This window comes from Pelodiscus sinensis, chromosome 2, assembly GCF_049634645.1.
Source record: "Pelodiscus sinensis isolate JC-2024 chromosome 2, ASM4963464v1, whole genome shotgun sequence".
Classification (NCBI taxonomy): Eukaryota; Metazoa; Chordata; order Testudines; family Trionychidae; genus Pelodiscus; species Pelodiscus sinensis.
In genome coordinates, this window is record NC_134712.1 from 106,192,236 (window position 1) to 106,209,534 (window position 17,299).

At 42.5% G+C, this 17,299-nt stretch overlaps 1 protein-coding gene across 1 annotated transcript in view; it reads right to left on the reverse strand.

Annotated features, from left to right (window-relative positions):
- Window positions 1-16,336, reverse strand: part of RNF182 (ring finger protein 182) — a 50,954-nt gene extending 34,618 nt beyond the window's left edge. Inside the window, exon 1 of the mRNA XM_006121807.4 lies at window positions 14,532-16,336. The gene's annotated coding sequence lies outside the window, so the exon portion shown is untranslated. The remainder of the gene's footprint in view (window positions 1-14,531) is intronic.
- Between the last annotated feature and the right edge of the window lie 963 nt (window positions 16,337-17,299).

A 17,299-nucleotide genomic window follows, 5' to 3' on the forward strand; every position in this document is an offset into this window, starting at 1 on the left:
CATAAAAAAACCTAATTAACTTTACCCTCATTTTGGTGCACAATATTTCAACAGGCTTGGTAAACACAGACTACAGCTATATTTTTGTACATGATTATTATTAAGTTTTATGATGATGATGATGATGATGATGATTTGCTTTAGAGTGCCCAAAATATACTTAGACATTTACAAAAATATGTAAAAGGACAAAGCCCCTGCAAGTCTGATATTAAAGCTGGTGTAAGGAAAAGAGGACAAACAGGAGAGGATGTGGGGGAAGGAGGACAAGAGTTACAATTATGTGGTGGCTCAGTTTGGGCATATGTATACCTCAGGATTGTTTAATGAGTAATATGATTTTTTGAAAAGAACTCACTCATATGTTGAAGGTGCTGGCATAGAAATGACTTTGAAGGAGTGAGGCAAAGGATGAGAGTTTGGTGGATGGAATGAGGTTACAAATACGTGTTGGGGGAGTGATATGGAAGAAAGTACAGTAACTCCTCACTCAATGTTGCAGTTGTATTTCTGAAAAATGGTACTTTAAGCAAAACGATATTAAGTAAATCCAGTTTCCCCCCAAAATTAATGTAAAATGGAGGAAGGGAGTTCCAGGGAAATGTTTTTCGCCAGACAAAAGATATCATATACATACACTGTGTAAGTTTTAAATAATTTTAAATACTGATGATGATTGTGAAGCTTGGTTGAGACAGGGAGGCAGCAGGGTTGGGGTGCAGGGATTTGCCCCGGTCCTCCTGCCGCCTCGCCTATCTGGCATGCCGGGAGAGTAGGGTTGGGAGCTTGCCTGTTCACCGGCTGGAATGCCAGGCAGAGTGAGCTAAGAGCCCACACCCCAACTCTACTCCCCAGCTGGAATACCAGACAGGCAGAGCAGGGTGAGCCAAAGAACCTTATAATGGAACATTGTGTGATGTTAAATGAGTATGTTCTCTAATAGAACCACAACCTAATAACAAAACATGAACCAGGATGAGAGTTACTGTGTAGACATGGGTGTGGAAGAAGGAAATTGAGGGAAAGAAGCTTCAAGGCTGGTATTATTTGCAGAGTGGAGGGACTGGAGGCAGGATGAATTCAGTAGGAGACTGTCAAAGAAAGGGACAGATATAAGACCTTGAATATAAAAAAAAATAGTCTGACCTTTTGTGGAAGCCAGTCTATAGAATGAATGAAAGATGGAGGAGTGATGACAAGGTCTGTAAAATGGCTAAGGAAGATGTCAGGGTTTTGGAAGAAAGCAATGTGGATATCAAATCAGCAGGTGAGAAGTGTGTTACTAGATAAAAGGTGGATGGGAGTATAAAAGCATAGACAAAAGATGGAGACTGGACAGATAGGAAGCTGGTGAATTTTAGATATTCTGTGAAGGGAAAAAAAAGGAAGGATTTTATCTCAGCCTAGATGTAAGGAGAAAAGGAAAAGGAAACAAATATCCTTATGTTGCAGACATAAGTAAAAGGAATGACTTTGTTGTTGACAATAATAGAGAATGGTTGAGCAGAAGATGTTTTAGGAGGGAAAATTATGAGATGATTTTGGACAAGTCATAGAATCATAGAGCTGGAAGAGACTTGGGAGGTCATTGAGTCCAGCCCCCTGCCCACAGCATGACCAGCCCAATTAAATCATCCTAGCCAGGACTTTGTCAAGCCAGGACTTAAAAACCTCTAGGGATGGAGATTCTACCACCTACCTAGGTAATCCATTCCAGTGCTTCACCACCCTCCTAGTGACATAGTTTTCCCTCCTATCCAACCTAGACCTCCCCCACTGCAACTTGGGACCATGGCTTCTTGTTCTGTCTTCTGTCACTACTGAGACCAGCCTCTCTCCATCCTCTTTGGAACCTCCCTTCAGATAGCCAAAGGCTGCTATCAAACCCCCTCCCCCTCACTCTTCTATAATCATTTTGGTTGCCCTCCGTTGGACCCTCTCCAATGCGTCCACAACCTTTCTGTAGTGGGGAGCCCAGAACTGGACACAATACTCCAGATGTGACCTCACCAGTGCTGAATAAAGGGGAATTATAACTTTTCTAGAGCTGCTGGAAATGCTCCTTCTAATGCACCCTAATGTGCCATTAGCCTTCTTGGCTACAAGGGCACACTGTTCACTCATATCTAGCTTCTCATCCACTGTAATCCTCAGGTCCTTTTCTGCCGACTGCTACTTACAGTCGGCCCCCAGCCTGTAACAGTGCTTGGGATTCTTCCATCCCAAGTGCAGGATTCTGCACTTGTCCTTGTTGAACCTTATGAGATTTCTTTTGGCCCAATCCTCCAATTTGTCTAGGTCACTCTGGACCCTATCCTTAGCCTCCAACATATCTACCTCTCGCCCCCGCCTAGCTTAGTGTCATCTGCAAACTTGCTGGGGGTGCAATCCATCCCCTCATCCAGGTCATTAATAAAGATGTTGAATAAAACCAGCCCTAGAACCAATCTTTTAGGCACCCCGCTAGAAACCAACCACTAATCAGACATTGAGCCATTGATCACTACCTGTTGAGCCTGACAATCTAGCCAGATTTCTATCCACCTTACAGTCCATTTGTCCAATCCATATTTCCTTAACTTGCTGGCAAGAATTATTTGGGAGATTGTATCAAAAGCTTTGCTAAAGTCAAGGTATATCACATCCATTGACTTTCCCATATCCACAGAGCTTCTTTAAAATACTGCCAGCTGTCTTGGACTCCTTTCTCCCTCGTGTTAGATCTCAGGGGATGCTGCCATCATTTCTCTGAGGAAGTCAAAGTCTCTTTTCTGAAGTCCAGGGTGTGTATTTTGCTGCTCTCTTTTCTTCCTTTCATCAGTATCCTGAAATCAACCATCTCATGATCACTCCTTCCCTGGTTGCCACCCGCATCTACTAGTTCCTCCCTGTTTGTGAGAAACAGATCAAGCTGCGCATGGCCCCTGGTTGGTTCCTGTACCAAGAAGTTATCACCAACATTCTCTAAAAACTTCCTGGATTGTCTGTGTACTGCTGTATTGGTCTCCCAACAGATGTCAGGGTGATTGAAGTCCCCCATGAGAACCAGGGCCTGTGATCTGTAGGCTTCTCTTAATTGTCTGAAGAAAGCCTCATCTACCTCATCCACCTGATCTGGTGGCCTATAGGAGACACCAACCACAACGTCACCTTTGTTGCTCCCGCCTCTAAGCTAAACCCAAAGACTCTCAACAGGCTTTTCTCCCTCTATATACTGAAGCTTTAAGCAATCGTGCTGCTCTCTTCCATATAGTACAACTCCTCCACCTTTTCTCCCCCACCTGTTCATTCTAAGCAGTTTATACCCTTCCATGACAGTGCTCCAATCATGCGAGTCATCCCACCAACTCTCCGTTATTCCAATCAAATCATAGTTCTTTGACTGTGCCAGGACTTCTAATCTTTCTTGCTTGATCCCCAGGTTTCCTGTGTTCGCGTACAGACACCTTAGATAACTAGCTGCTTGCCCTACATTCTCCATAGGGAATCAGGGGTCCTTCTCTGTTGCACCTTCCTCCTTGTGTTTCTTCCCGGTATCCCACTTCCCTACTTACCTCAGGTCTTAGGTCACCGTCCCCCAACAAACCTAGTTTAAAGCCCTTCTCACTAGCTTTGCAAGTCTGCCCACAAAGATGTTCTACCCGCTCTTTGTTTTAGCTGGATCCCATCTCTTCCTAGCAATCCTTGTGCCCTGAACAGCATCCCATAGTAGAAGAAATCAAAGCCTTTTCTCTGACACCACCTGAGCAAGCATGCATTTACTTCCAAAATTTAACCATCCCTGCCTGGACCTTTTCCTTCAATAGGGAGTCAGTGAACCATCCTAGATCAGGGTTCCTTCTAATTTTCTCCATCCATGGATGGAATCAATTTTGACATGTGCACTGAGGCATGTGTGGATGTGCACCACCAGCTGAAACATATAATGCCAGCTGTAAGTGCTGTGGGTGATCTGCTAATCAGCTGGGCAATACCCGCATCTCTCCTGGGCACCTGTCCAATCGCTCAGCTTACAGGGAATACTGGCCTACATGAAATATTAATGAATGTAGGACAAAGAAGGTAATTCTCTTTCCTCTCACTAGCAAGAGGGTTCAATTTCCTGGCATACTTAATGGCACCTATGAAAACAAATGAGATGTTTTAGGTACATGAGGTCATTCCCTTAGGTTATAGACCACCAAACTGACAAATGGCTTGGTTCCTCTCATAGAAAATACAGAAAACAAAAAATGGATAGCCATGGATATGATTTATGGCAACACCTTTAACATTTGTGAGGAAATCATATTTCCTCAAACAAAACTCATTGGGTTTGTAGTGGAATTGACAGGCATTGCATGATTTAGAGATATGATTTGATTCTGTGTATGGCTGGATTACTACAGCCTTGAATAAAAGATACTGTGTGTGGCTCCAACCCCACAGGGTTAGTCTAATACAGCTTTCCCCACTCTCCCTAGGTGACTCTCACAACATAGGAGCTGTTTTCTAACAGGGAGAATGGAGATGAGGCAGAGCAGACCCTTAGACTGCTGCACCAGGGGCTGTAAATTGCAGTTCATCAGGGCATCACTTCTGCACACCTGAGAATCACAAGAGGCATTTCGGATCACATCCTGTGCTCAGCTAAGGCTGCTTTGTGCTGCTCTGGAGAAATGCCAACAATCCCTCACTACCAGGAACTCCTTGGAGCCACAGATGGTTGACTTAACAGAAAGCAACCCAGAAACTGCTCTGATTTACCCTGGGATTTGGAGAGATGTAAAGCTGGCTTTATGACACCTCCTCAGCTGTACTGAATATACCTCGGTCACAGCTCAGAAACCAGGAGGCCCCTGTTTTTCTAAGGCAAACTACCTCCTGGTGCTCCCTCAGGAAGGGCACTACTCTCCACTATCCCCAACATAGGACCATTCCTACAAGATACAAGTGAGCTCTACATTTTTTTAAACACATCACTGTGCAGTATTTGTATATGCCAGTAGTTATCCTGGGAGCCAGGGGCCATATGTGGCCCAATTAGCTCTCACTGCAGCCCAGCTGTGTGCTAACATATGTACCACCCTGCGCAGCTGGGACTGGAGTTCGCTTTGTGGAGAGATCTCTGGGTGGAACTGGGTAGATGGATCTGTGGGGGGACTTAGGGAACACTGTGGTTCTCTATCTGCAGCCCACAATGATAAATAGGTTGAGAACCACTGGTATATGCCTACCTTCAGCCATGGTCTTTATTTCCATAGGTATTCCTACAATCATATTATAACAAATGTATTTGGGGCAGAGAAACTCATCTCCTACTATCTTCAATGGGAGTTGATATTGGAGACATTTATTTCCTTAGGCAACAGACTTGCACACCTTGTTGGAACTTTTTCAGGGTATGTCTACACTACCCCGCTAGTTCGAACTAGCGGGGTAATGTATGCATACCGCACTTGCTAATGAAGCCCGGGGTTTGAATTTCCCGGGCTTCATTAGCATAAGCGGGGAGCCGCCATTTTTAAATCCCCGCTGCTTCGAACCCCGTGCAGCGCGGCTACACGGGGCTCCAACTAGGTAGTTCGGACTAGGTTCCTATTCCGAACTACCGTTACTCCTCGTGAAATGAGGTGTACCGGTAGTTCGGAATAGGCACCCTAGTCCGAACTACCTAGTTCGAGCCCCGTGTAGCTGCGCTGCACGGGGTTCGAAACAGCGGGGATTTAAAAATGGCGGCTCCCCGCTTATGCTAATGAAGCCCGGGAAATTCAAATCCCAGGCTTCATTAGCAAGTGCGGTATGCATACATTACCCCGCTAGTTCGAACTAGCGGGGTAGTGTAGACATACCCTCAGATATAAAAATGTGATACTTCATAGTAGAAGCTGAAATTATGATCTCACATTGAAAGAGGGCACTGGAAAAGAAGATTTTATCTTGTAAGGTATATTCCTATAAAGGAAAGAAAAAAATAATCTTGACCTCAGATACTGTTGTCCAACCAAGATGGAGCATCTAATATATTTGATGCTGCTCTTAGGAAAGCATACTGGAGAAGCAGTGAGAACCATGATGAATTTATCTGACTATCATGTTGATAAGTTTAACTAGGTTTTAGTCTATGAGTAGTGTGTGCCTACAATACTACTGGCTATTGCATTTCACATGATATATTGGGAACCATTTTCTCATGTTTATTCCACAATCAATATCCCAAAGGAGAAAAACTCCCCTTGTCACCTGCAAGAAAAACCATCGCATTCAGAGGAGACTGAATGTCTACACATTAAGATTAGGACACATGATGCTAAAAGCAGAAAAAAATCTCATTTAATGTAATGTCATCTCCTTGCAACTTGCCCCAAGAATGATGGCAATACAGGCTTAGATCTCCCACCGTTTGTTCTTGGGGGAGGGAGAGAGCAAAAGTGGCTTTAAATCATTTGAATGGTCCCCTAATCTTTGAATCAGTTGAGAATGGGTCTGGTCTCTGTGTAAGTTAAGTTAGAGCAGCCCTAACCTATATCTGCCTGTTCAGGGGATCCATTCTAGCAGCTAGGCATTAGAATGTTCCAGCAACACCTTTTACTCCTGGAAACTCTCCTTATAATGGGGTGGCATAAGAGCTGTAACAGTGTCTCTATGCCACCCAAGGATTTCTTCACTGCAGAAATCAGCTATGTCAGCGGGGTTCCAAACACGATGCTTGTGTGAAAGCAGGAGTGGCAAAAACAGACATCTGGAATAGAATCTAGGAACCAACGCAGGGTATACTGGCACAGATCCCTGCTCATTTCCTTACCAGTTCAGTTACTGGAGAAATTATTCCCATATTGGAAGGCAGTAGTGGTAGGATGGTTACTGTTTGCTGCATGGCTCATCTAGTTTCCTGTTACCTACGGGTGTATGGCCATGCATATTTCTCGCATTCATATTGTTGGAGACGTGCCAGGAGATTTGTAGGACAGTTGCTTACTACATGTGGCCTGTATATACATGGCCTAATGTGTCAGCATGGATGAGCGATGCTTTGGATGAACTTAAAAAACAACAAATGGTCTGGTAAGCACTTTATAGACTAACAAACATGTAGATGGTATCATAAGCTTTCATGGGCACAGCAGACTTATAATTCCTTCTCCTGAAAACAATATGATCTTGGAGCATGTGGGTTCCTTTTGAGTTCACATGCATGTCTTTCAGGCCTAGCCCAATACCTGGGATTGCATGTTCCCCCTCAGTCATTTCCTGTGCACCAGATCCTGTGCTGTCAGTCCTTTGCCTCTCCCATGTATTCTACAGAAAATTGGACCCATGTACCACAGAGTGTACAATTAGCTCCAAGCCAACACTTTTGAAGACTATCCTGTACAGTGAATGTCCTCCTATTTTGCATTGTGTCTTTTGTATAGCACCAAGCCCATGTCTGGCATGTAAATAATAAACACCAATAAGCCTGATCTACCAACTAAACACAAATATCTAGACAATCCATAGGCCAGAATTGAAGGAGTAGGCACGTATTAAAAAGGACTTACCATTTTGAACAATATTTTTTTGCCCAGGAGCAAACTTCTCTTTTAGCATTATGTCATGTTTCCTTTTGTTCTTCATCACCACTCTGATTAAAATTGCTAATCTGTGAACAACAGTGTAAAACTTGCTGGAATTTTGATTAGTGAAGTACCTTTTAAAAATCAGTATGCTAGTAATTTTCAAAGTCCTACAGTCATATGGAAGAGATCACAAGTGGAAAGAGACACCACAAGAACAGGTTACAGAGGGCAGAGAGATTCAGCATGGAGGTACAGAATGCAGCTGGAGAAGAGACAGCACAGAAGAGGGCTAGAAACATATATTGTATATTGGTTCATTGTTTGTTATAGTTTATGATTTCATGGTGAGGTAGTGGAAGTATTTTTATTTTTGATTTCTGTATTTAAATTAGTGGTTCTCCACTTATTTACCATTGTGGGTCACATATGCAGCTCTTGTGTTATATGGGCCACATCCACACACTATATATACTACCTGCATAGTCCTGAGGATGTCACATGTGCCATAGCTGTGTGATGATTGGGTGGCGGATTGAAAACCACTGATTGAAATACACTTATTACATTACTTTCTTATTAACTGAAGTTACCTGTCTGCCTGGAGTGATAATAGGCATTTAAAAGGTGAAAAGGATTAATTGATTTAGCAGGTGTGTGCATATTTCTGATTGTAAATTTTACTTCCAGTCTGCCTGATAAATAGATACATTTTTATTTAAAATACCATAACTGTCTTGAGAAAGTCTTGTAGACTTTGTGCAAACTAAAAATCTCTTGCTATATATAGTATTGTAATGATTATATTAATTATATTATATTATAATCATAATTATATTAATATGATTATTTGTATTTATAAGGGTATAGAGCATATACTATTATCAATTCCTAACATGAATAATTTGAATGTATTATGATTGAAATGAAAAATGTACAAAAAAGGACTAATTTGAAACATGATCTGAAGATTTAAAGGCCCTCCTCAAACACACAGACCAGCTTTTTAACAAGAATGAAAAAAAGCAATTCAACAAGTCTCTTTATATGCATTACTGTAAAACAAAAAAAGTTGAATATAATTTTAATTTTAAAGGAGTACAATATTAATGCATATTAATAGAAACCACAATTTTAATTCTGACAAATTGCCCTCAGTTCTCAAACACACATTTCAACTTGAAATAACTGCGTTTGGTTGTATTACTGTAAATCTCCTAAAAAGAGATGCTATGATGAAAATGTGGTCAGATTCTTAACCACAGAAAAATACAAAGGGATAAATTCTGTTTGCAGTTTACATATACCCAATACCATTGAGCTCAATGGGCTCCCATACCATTACTCATAACTAGAGCCCTGCATGGATACAAAATGTTGCATCTACCTCTGTATCTGCAAAAGTGAGCCGCAGATCTGCGGCTATCTGCATTCACTTGCGCGGATGTGGATACCTGTGGATAAAAAGCTGATATCCATGCATTTCTGGGGCTCTACTTAAAACATATTTTAATTTATCAGCAGGACTTATGAATGGTGGACAGTCACTTTAAGGCAGGTTCATTCATGCCTTTTGAAGAGATTTCAGAGTATTTCAACAGGCAATTGTTCTACCTATCTGAGAATTTTCACTTAGGAGTCTCACAGGGGTTAATCTTGTCAATTCTCTTTTTCAATGTATACATGTTGTAAAGCCACTAGGCTAGTGTGCCATCCATACTCTGATGAGTCTCACTTATGTCTCCCTCTTACAGTCTGGAGAGAGTTGTTTCCATCATCCCCTTCCAGACATTAAATAAGCACATTCTTAATTTTAAGTGCATGTTTAAATCCCCCTGATATTAAGCATAACTACACTCACGTTGTCTGAAAAAGATGGTTTATATATCAGTACTTATTTGGTTTATGTTTAGTCCAGAAAACACAAATGTGATGATTGGGAAAGTATTCATGAGCGCTTCTAGGGACACCTATCTGTCAACTGTCAAACCGGTTTACAACGTTGGGCTCTATTTATCCATCCATCCATTCCAATAGCATGTGAGTGACTGTTATGAAAATAAATAGATTCATTGTTGATATGTTCTCTCTCTCCCTCAGCTCCCACCCCTTTGTCTTGTAGTGATGAGGATAATTTATCAGCGATTAAGGTGTTTATGTTTTACACTGAGGAAAAGTTAGAGCATCAAGATTAGTTACTTCATCTTCTTGGAGTCATACGAGCTCCTAGATAGAAGAGTTGGTTGGAAAGAATAAAAATAATAATACCTAGCTCTTATATAGCATGTTTCATTAGTAGATCTCAAAGTGCTTAACAAATGTTATAATCCCCATATTACATAGTCAATCTTCATTTTGGCAATTCCTACCTTTTGAGTAGCTGACTTTTCAGCCTAAACATTTTTAATGCAATTTTGGGTAGGTAATTTCTTAGGTGTTTAAAACAGCATACTAGGGGAAGAAAATAGACATCTCATCATGTGGGGACCATACTGACTTATCAACATAGTTAGGACATTTAATGATATCCACAGCACAGACCTCTGCCACTGGAACAATCAGAGTAGTTAATGTGGGCCAACCAGTTACAGGAAACAAAGCACACATTTTCCATCTGGGTTGCACAAATAGCTGGTGAACAATAGCCCAGAAATATTGAAACTCAGGTTCCAGTCTAAATTCTTAGGGAAGTACATTCCAGTGATTACAGACCCTTCTGTCCCTAGCTCCTCCAGCCTATTCTTTTCTAAGTCTTTTCCCTCCACCCCTTTGTCTCATTGTCCCAACACGTCCCTCTTCAGCTCTTCAGCTCAGTCTCTTCTCCTCTCCCTTTGCCTCAATTTTCCTCCTCTCTACCCTCTAGGACCAGCTCTTTGCATTTTGCTCCTCTGCCTTCTCCTCCTCCTCATTGCCTGGGTGCCAGTTGGGCCTGAGGGGACTGAGAAAATGGAGAAACAGTCTTCCTGCTCTTGGTTCCTGTGCATGGCACCTCAGCTGTCCCTGGCTGCCATGAGGAGCAATTGCAGTGAAAGTCATGCTCAACTCCACAGCTCTGATATGAAGCATGCTCAGCAGGGATGGAATCTTCAGAGAATTTAGTTACAAATCAAGCCTTTACTGAGCCCTAGTGTGAATAAACTGAGATTTACAGAACCTTATAAGTGGGCCAAATTTGGGCAGAATTTCATGATACAGTCCCCGACACAGGTGATCATCCTAAATTTCAAGTCCCTCCCAGAAGCATGGAAGCACTAGAGCATCTCAACAAAATGGCTGTAAGCATTTTTTTTTAACCTGGAGGAAAACAATCTCATTTCCCCTAACCTTGTTCTGAGAAATTACTGGATAGTTTTTGTTGAATTTTCAAAATAGTCAGTCTGAGGCAGAAATCTGTTATGGAAAATTGAAGCCCAAATGGTTAAAATTTGGTAAAGATATAAGCGACTGAAAATGGGATCTTACAATGGAAAATGTTGAGCAGCTACTATGGATAGGCACATTCAAACTTTACCTCCATTTTAGCATTTTTTGGTCTATGAATTAATAGGTGGAAAACTGAGCCAATTTCCCTATAATAAATAAGAGATATATTTTCTTTTTTGGGGGAGGGTGCAGAAAATTAGTGAAAAAGGTACAGATGCATAATTATCATATTTTTATTGTGCCTAAGTTGCTGTGTCTCATGCCATCCAATCTGTGGGAAAAACAAGTTATAAGAAAACATACATACAGGATGTGGCTTTGAAAAGCCAATTTAGTGGTTTAAAAGCCATAGTTTATGTGCTAGAGAAGATGCATAGAATTATACATTTTTATGTGTGCCTGCAAATGGAACTAAAGTTCAAGGTATGTGGAGTATAACATGAAGCTACGCAATCTACCATTTTCAAGTTGCTTTTTTACGCTTGGAAATCCACTGTCATGTTTATTGTATATTATGCCACACTATGCTGCAGAGGTCTGCCAATAGCATGTTATTTCTGGAACATTAATTTACAATGTGTAGGTACAGCAACACTTCAGTAACTGTGTAAAGGCCACATGAGAATTTCCTGAACCTCCTACACAGTTAGATCCCACAGCACTCCATAGCAACAATACTGGGAGGGCTGAAATCACAATCTCCAGGGTGCAAAAGCTATGTACTGTATGTCTCTGTATGTGTGAAACTGCTGCTGGTATGTACCAACACCTATGGAGACCCTGCCTCACTACTAGCAGTTCCTTGTAATGGCTTCCTGCATGACTTCTTGAGCCCTGTCCCTGCTCCCTCACATAGTATTTGGAATAAAATGGCTTACTCTAGAAGGTCCTGATGTGGTAAAACTTCTACATCTGCACCTATTTACATAGCAGGTTATGCTACACCCATATTCTCTGTGGTGAATTACTTTGTTCTTTCAGGGGACAATGTTGTACTTTGGCTTTTCTCTTCTGCCCACTTTCACATGTCATCTAACACCATTCCCATTTTTGGACTTCGCAGATATTCTGCAAGGAACCATTTCTGTAATGTAATTTGATAGGCAACATAACCAATAAGAGATTTGGGGCTTCACTTGTGCTTTTAAGGTAGGATTTGTGTTAAGTTCCAATGTTTTTCTCGCCCTGTGCCATGCAAGTAAAGGGAGAAGAAACTCCCTTGTCTTTAATGTACATATCTGACCTTTTACTACCTGATAGTAGGTGCATTCACTTTCATATAGCCTGGAGGAAGGTCTAGAAATGCCATTTCCCTTTGTGCTAACTAACCTCAGGTTGCTATTCCTATGCATTTATTAAATGTAGATTGGCTTTTTGATGTTCTGTAAAAGCAAAGGGCATTGAGAAGGATTTGTCTTTTTCAACACATGGACATTTAAGAAAGGCAAACACCTTTTGTTAGTATTGAGTAAACCTTTGCATATAGACTATGTAAGCTAGTCTAGTGAGACTTTGGGGTTTCTTTACTTGATATTTCTAAGGTCTATTCATGCAAGGTTTAAGTGAAGAATACTATAGTGATCTACACCTTAGAAATGTTTCAGATATTTAAAATTATCAGGTAGTTTGTTCCTTACAAAAGATGAAAATTGCAGCTTTATACAAAGCCTCTGCTGCTTTTGCTCACTGCTGCTAAAAAAGTTGCACCTTGAGGTCACCATTTCTTCTTTATATTTCCTAGCACAATAATCTCAAGACTCTATCAGTGAAATGAAATTGGTAGGTTAATTGTTTAATTTAAAAATAAAAATGCCTATCTCCACCTCACAGACTCATCAGAGGGTAGGCTACAATTAGCTAATGAGGGTATTGAAATACCCCAAAATGAATATTATATTTTTTTCTGTGTCTTAAATCTTCATACTATAATTGTACTCAGAATATCCCATACCACTTTAAGATCCCATCTTTAACTGCCAATCAGTATCTCTACTGCCACATCTTCCTCTGAATATGGTTCTTTCATACACAATCTGCCATCTATTTCTGTTCACATCAAGACCACGTTTTGAGTACTTGAGAAACAGCACACATGTACTGCTATAATTTCACTCTACAATATAACACTGCTAGTGAATTACTTAGGACCTGATCCTGCAAGATCAGTCTGTAATCATTGGGAGTTGTTTTCATTTAGAGAGGTCTTCTAGTAAAATACATTTACTTACAAAGCAAATAGGTGGCAGTGCTGAAAAAATAACACTATTTTGAACTCACTACAAATAGAATATAGGTGGTCAACTGTATTGCAAACTTCTACAGACTGCCTTGTCAATGACCTTCCTATTGCTCCTGTTTGGCACTAATTCACTTTTTACTATTCCAACTCTCCTAGCTGCTCACTCTGAACTAAACTTGGTTGCTATAGTTAACCACATTTCTGCTAGAGGTTACAAAAAAAAATCACTTTCTAGTAATGGTTGAATTTGAGAGCAACAAACTCATTTCACCTATAACCAAGCCAGAACTTACTCCCAAGAGTGTGCAGCAATCTCTTAATTGATTAATCCTAGCCCCAATGCTTTAACATTTTTTGTTTTTCTCAAGCAATACATTTCAAAATCATCATACGCAGGCTTTTCATAAAAACGAGAATCAGAATATAGTAAGACGTAATAGAACTCCAAAGGGAATTTTTTCTTTTGCTCATTGATGAGCAAGCAAATTATTTTAAATATATAAATACCATCCCCACTAGAAATGAAATACCAAGTCCACCAGTTGCAGATCAGGGAATTAAAATGGAATGAAACTTGAAAGTATCATTTCTCTGTAAGCTTATCTTTCAAGTTGTTGCCAGGACAGTAAGTCAACCTGTCAGACTAACAGAAGAAAGTGACCTCAACAAGCACCATCAACTCTGGAGCTGCACAATTAAATTGAACCATTTTTATTCCTCCCACATTGGAGGCAAAGTCATAAAACTGTCTGTTTTTCACTAAGCCTTTTGTCCCTCTTCCTTTCAGAGGAGTCTTCAGCACTGACACTGAGTTTCTAGTGCACTTCAGAAAAATGAAGCAAAAATAAGGGATTTGACAAAAATCTCAACTTCCCTTCTTTTGCCTTTTATCACAATATCTACGTATCTGCTATTCTCCCCTCACTATATCAATGTGTGTGTATTAATCTTCCCTTTCCCCTCTTTTATTCTTTAATGTGTTTTTCTTCACAATGGCAGAGTTTAGCTCCCTGACTCCCTCCATCACACCCCTTTCCTCATCCCCTCCCCAAATAATCCTGAGAGAGGGCAGGGGCGTGCAGGGGGCTTTGCGTCAGACTCTTTGGTGAATGAGCTGCCTCAGGCGGGGCTGCTGCTCGCTCCTTCAAGGGGAGAAACTGGTGCAGTAATAAACTGTCAGCAAGTCATTAAATCCCACTGATGCTTTGTGAGCCCCAATCCCACAATGCCACCCAGAGACATAGTCAGCCCCCCAGTGCAGGGGATGGGGAACGGGGTGAGGGGTACAGTGAAGGGTGAGGTGGTTGTAGATAGAACTGGATGTCTCTCTGTACCTGTTTTGAGTGCTGCAGGCAGGGTTTCTTCAACAGACGGTGCCCTCCTCCTCCCTCAGCCTCAGCAGCAGCGAGTGTCTGAGAGCAGGGAACTGGCTTTGTTACTACTCTGGAGCCCTGGATCAGTGCCGTCGCTATAGAAACTGGCTGCAGCCTGAAGTGACACTGACAAGTGGCAGGGGGACTGAGCTGTTCATTCAGAATATCCTGGTCTCCTCCTACTGCAGCCAAGCCCAGGGAGGGAAAGGGTCTGACACCCCCTCCCCCAGTTACACTTTGCCTCTAGGGGGCCCAACCCAAAGATGCTTCTCCCCATTCTCCCTCCTCTTCTAGGGGGCAGTCAAGCACAGAGCATTACTCCCCTCCCACATCCCTTCCTCATGTCTGATGTGCTGGAGGGCACAGTTTGAGGGGAGAGTCCTTTGTTCACTTTTTGCTATCAAACTGAAGGGAAAGTTGGAATTCTCTCTGTGCTACAGAGGAACTCACTCCTTTCTGTGTGCTGCCAGAGACAGCTGATCTTGGGGGGGCTCACAAAAGAGAAAATGTTGGACTTGTAGAAGGAACAGGGTGCACAAAATGGTGGGTATTTACTAATACTCCTCAGAGGTGAAACACCTTAAAATCCAGCAATGCATTTTAAACCCTTACCCCTTCATATTATTCAGGGTGAACAAGGCACTATACTATCCATTGGTTACAGGGTTTTTCAGAACCACAGTATAAAGATGTCCAACACAGGCTGTGTTAGCTAATTGGGAGGCCTTAAGCAGGAATATTTTGGGCCCTCCCACTCAACACAATAAAAAAGCAAGTAGGGGATTTCCTTGAGCTGCTCAGGACCCTAAGCAATTGCTTAGTCTTCTTATGCCTAGCACCAGCTCTGATTTCCAGCAGCAGCAATTAATACAAGTGGATATATTTTTGCTTAAATGGCCTAATGAATCATTCACCCATCCCTTCACCTCTCCTGGAGGCAAGTGTGAGCAGATATGGATGGACACACACAGTACATGAGGTTTGTCACATTGTGGGGAATTCTTTTGTGGGAGTAGATCTTTATTCTCGAGGGGAGCCCAGCAAAGGGTATCACTCATTTGTTATTTTTAATAATAATCATGTTCATTAGGATAATGACTAAGGACTAACCAAGAAGTGGGCCCCATTGTGCTAGATGCTGAACAAACATAGACTAGTAAATGCTCCCTGCCTCAAAGTGCTTACAATCTAAATAGCTCAGGCAGACAGAATAGAGAAAGCACAGACCAGCTGCAGAGTGAACTATGTGATGGCAGCAAGTGTTGTATTAGTTCCACTATTTATATTTTTAGGAGAAGGGTTTTTAGTATCAGTAAGGAGGCTAGGTTAAATGGAAAGGGGGTAAGGAAGCTGGTGTGGAGTGAAGCTGAGTTGAAGAGACTGAGGGAGGAGGAGGTTTGGAACATACAGCCAATCAGCGTTGGGCAGAGAAAGTTCAGTCAAAACTGGAAAGTTCTCTGAATATCCAAAGATCCCTGCTCTGGCTGTTTAGGCAGTTGCTGCTACTGGCTGGGGTCTTTGGCTGGTTCCTTCCAGCAGTTTTGACTTCAAGGCCCTATGGGTGTATCTCTCAACATTACAGGTGGCTGCAGAGGAGTTTCCCAATGTCAGCAGAGCAGTTCCTCAGCATAGAGGCTGCTGAGTCTAGCCCAGGGGCAGCTGGGAAAATCCCAGGCATCACTGCCAATCAGGGGTGGCCCAAGATGAGCTGCTGGCAACTGATGCCCCAGGCAGAATGTGCGATCAGCACCCCCGACTCCAAGACAAGCTGCCGGCAACTGGAGCCCTAGGCAGAATGCGTGATCGGCGCCCCCGCATCGAAAGCCCTCAATGGCAGTACGTCATCATTGGGCGCCCCGTTTAATTCGGCGCCCTAGGCAACTGCCAAGTCTGTCTGTATGCACGGTCCACTCCTGCTGCCAATCCCTGCAGAATCATCAAGGATGCAGTGACTGGATCTAGTGGCTGTCCTGTTGGGTCTATTCTGCCATGCTCAGCCCCTGCCTTCAATTCAGGCAGTATCACTCTCCATCCCTGATCTCCATTAAAGCCACTGAGCTGCCTAGGGGAGTTGAGCATTTCCAGGAACAGTTGAAGCCCGGGCCCTCCCTCGCCACCAATATTACACACTGCATGTGAGGTGTGTAAGGCTGTGTGTGTCACAGAATCTGGGAAATATTCTGTGTCAACCAGGCCAGAGGGTTTGGGGAGTCACAGTAAGATAGTGCTGTATAACCTGGGACTAGAGGTGGAAGTATGAATGGGGGTGGTGTATGCAGGGGAGGCACTATCTATACCCTAGTGCCTTCAAAGTGGATGGGGATCTCCCCTGCACAGTTCTGCGGCTAGAGATGTGATCTGAGGGAGAAGTAGCTCCAGTTACTCTCTTCCCTTCCCAGTTCAGCAGTTGCCTTGCTGCATGTTGGTGGTATTAGATGCTTCCATCACATGTTTGGTGATAGCAATGCCCAGTAATCTCTCCTTCCTGCCAAACTTCTGGCTGACTCCTATCTGCTCTTCCCACACCTCCCCAAGATCACAATGTGGGAAAGGCCCTACCTGGGTCCTACTGTCCCCAAAATGAGGAATGCCTCTTCACCCTTTTGGGTCTGGTGTGTTCACATGTGTATGCCCGGGGCAGAGGGTTACATTTCCATGGGAGCCTACAGTCTATGTGAGGGGTCACTCACCACCACAGAGCAGTGCAATGAGAGCCAAAGGGAAGTCAA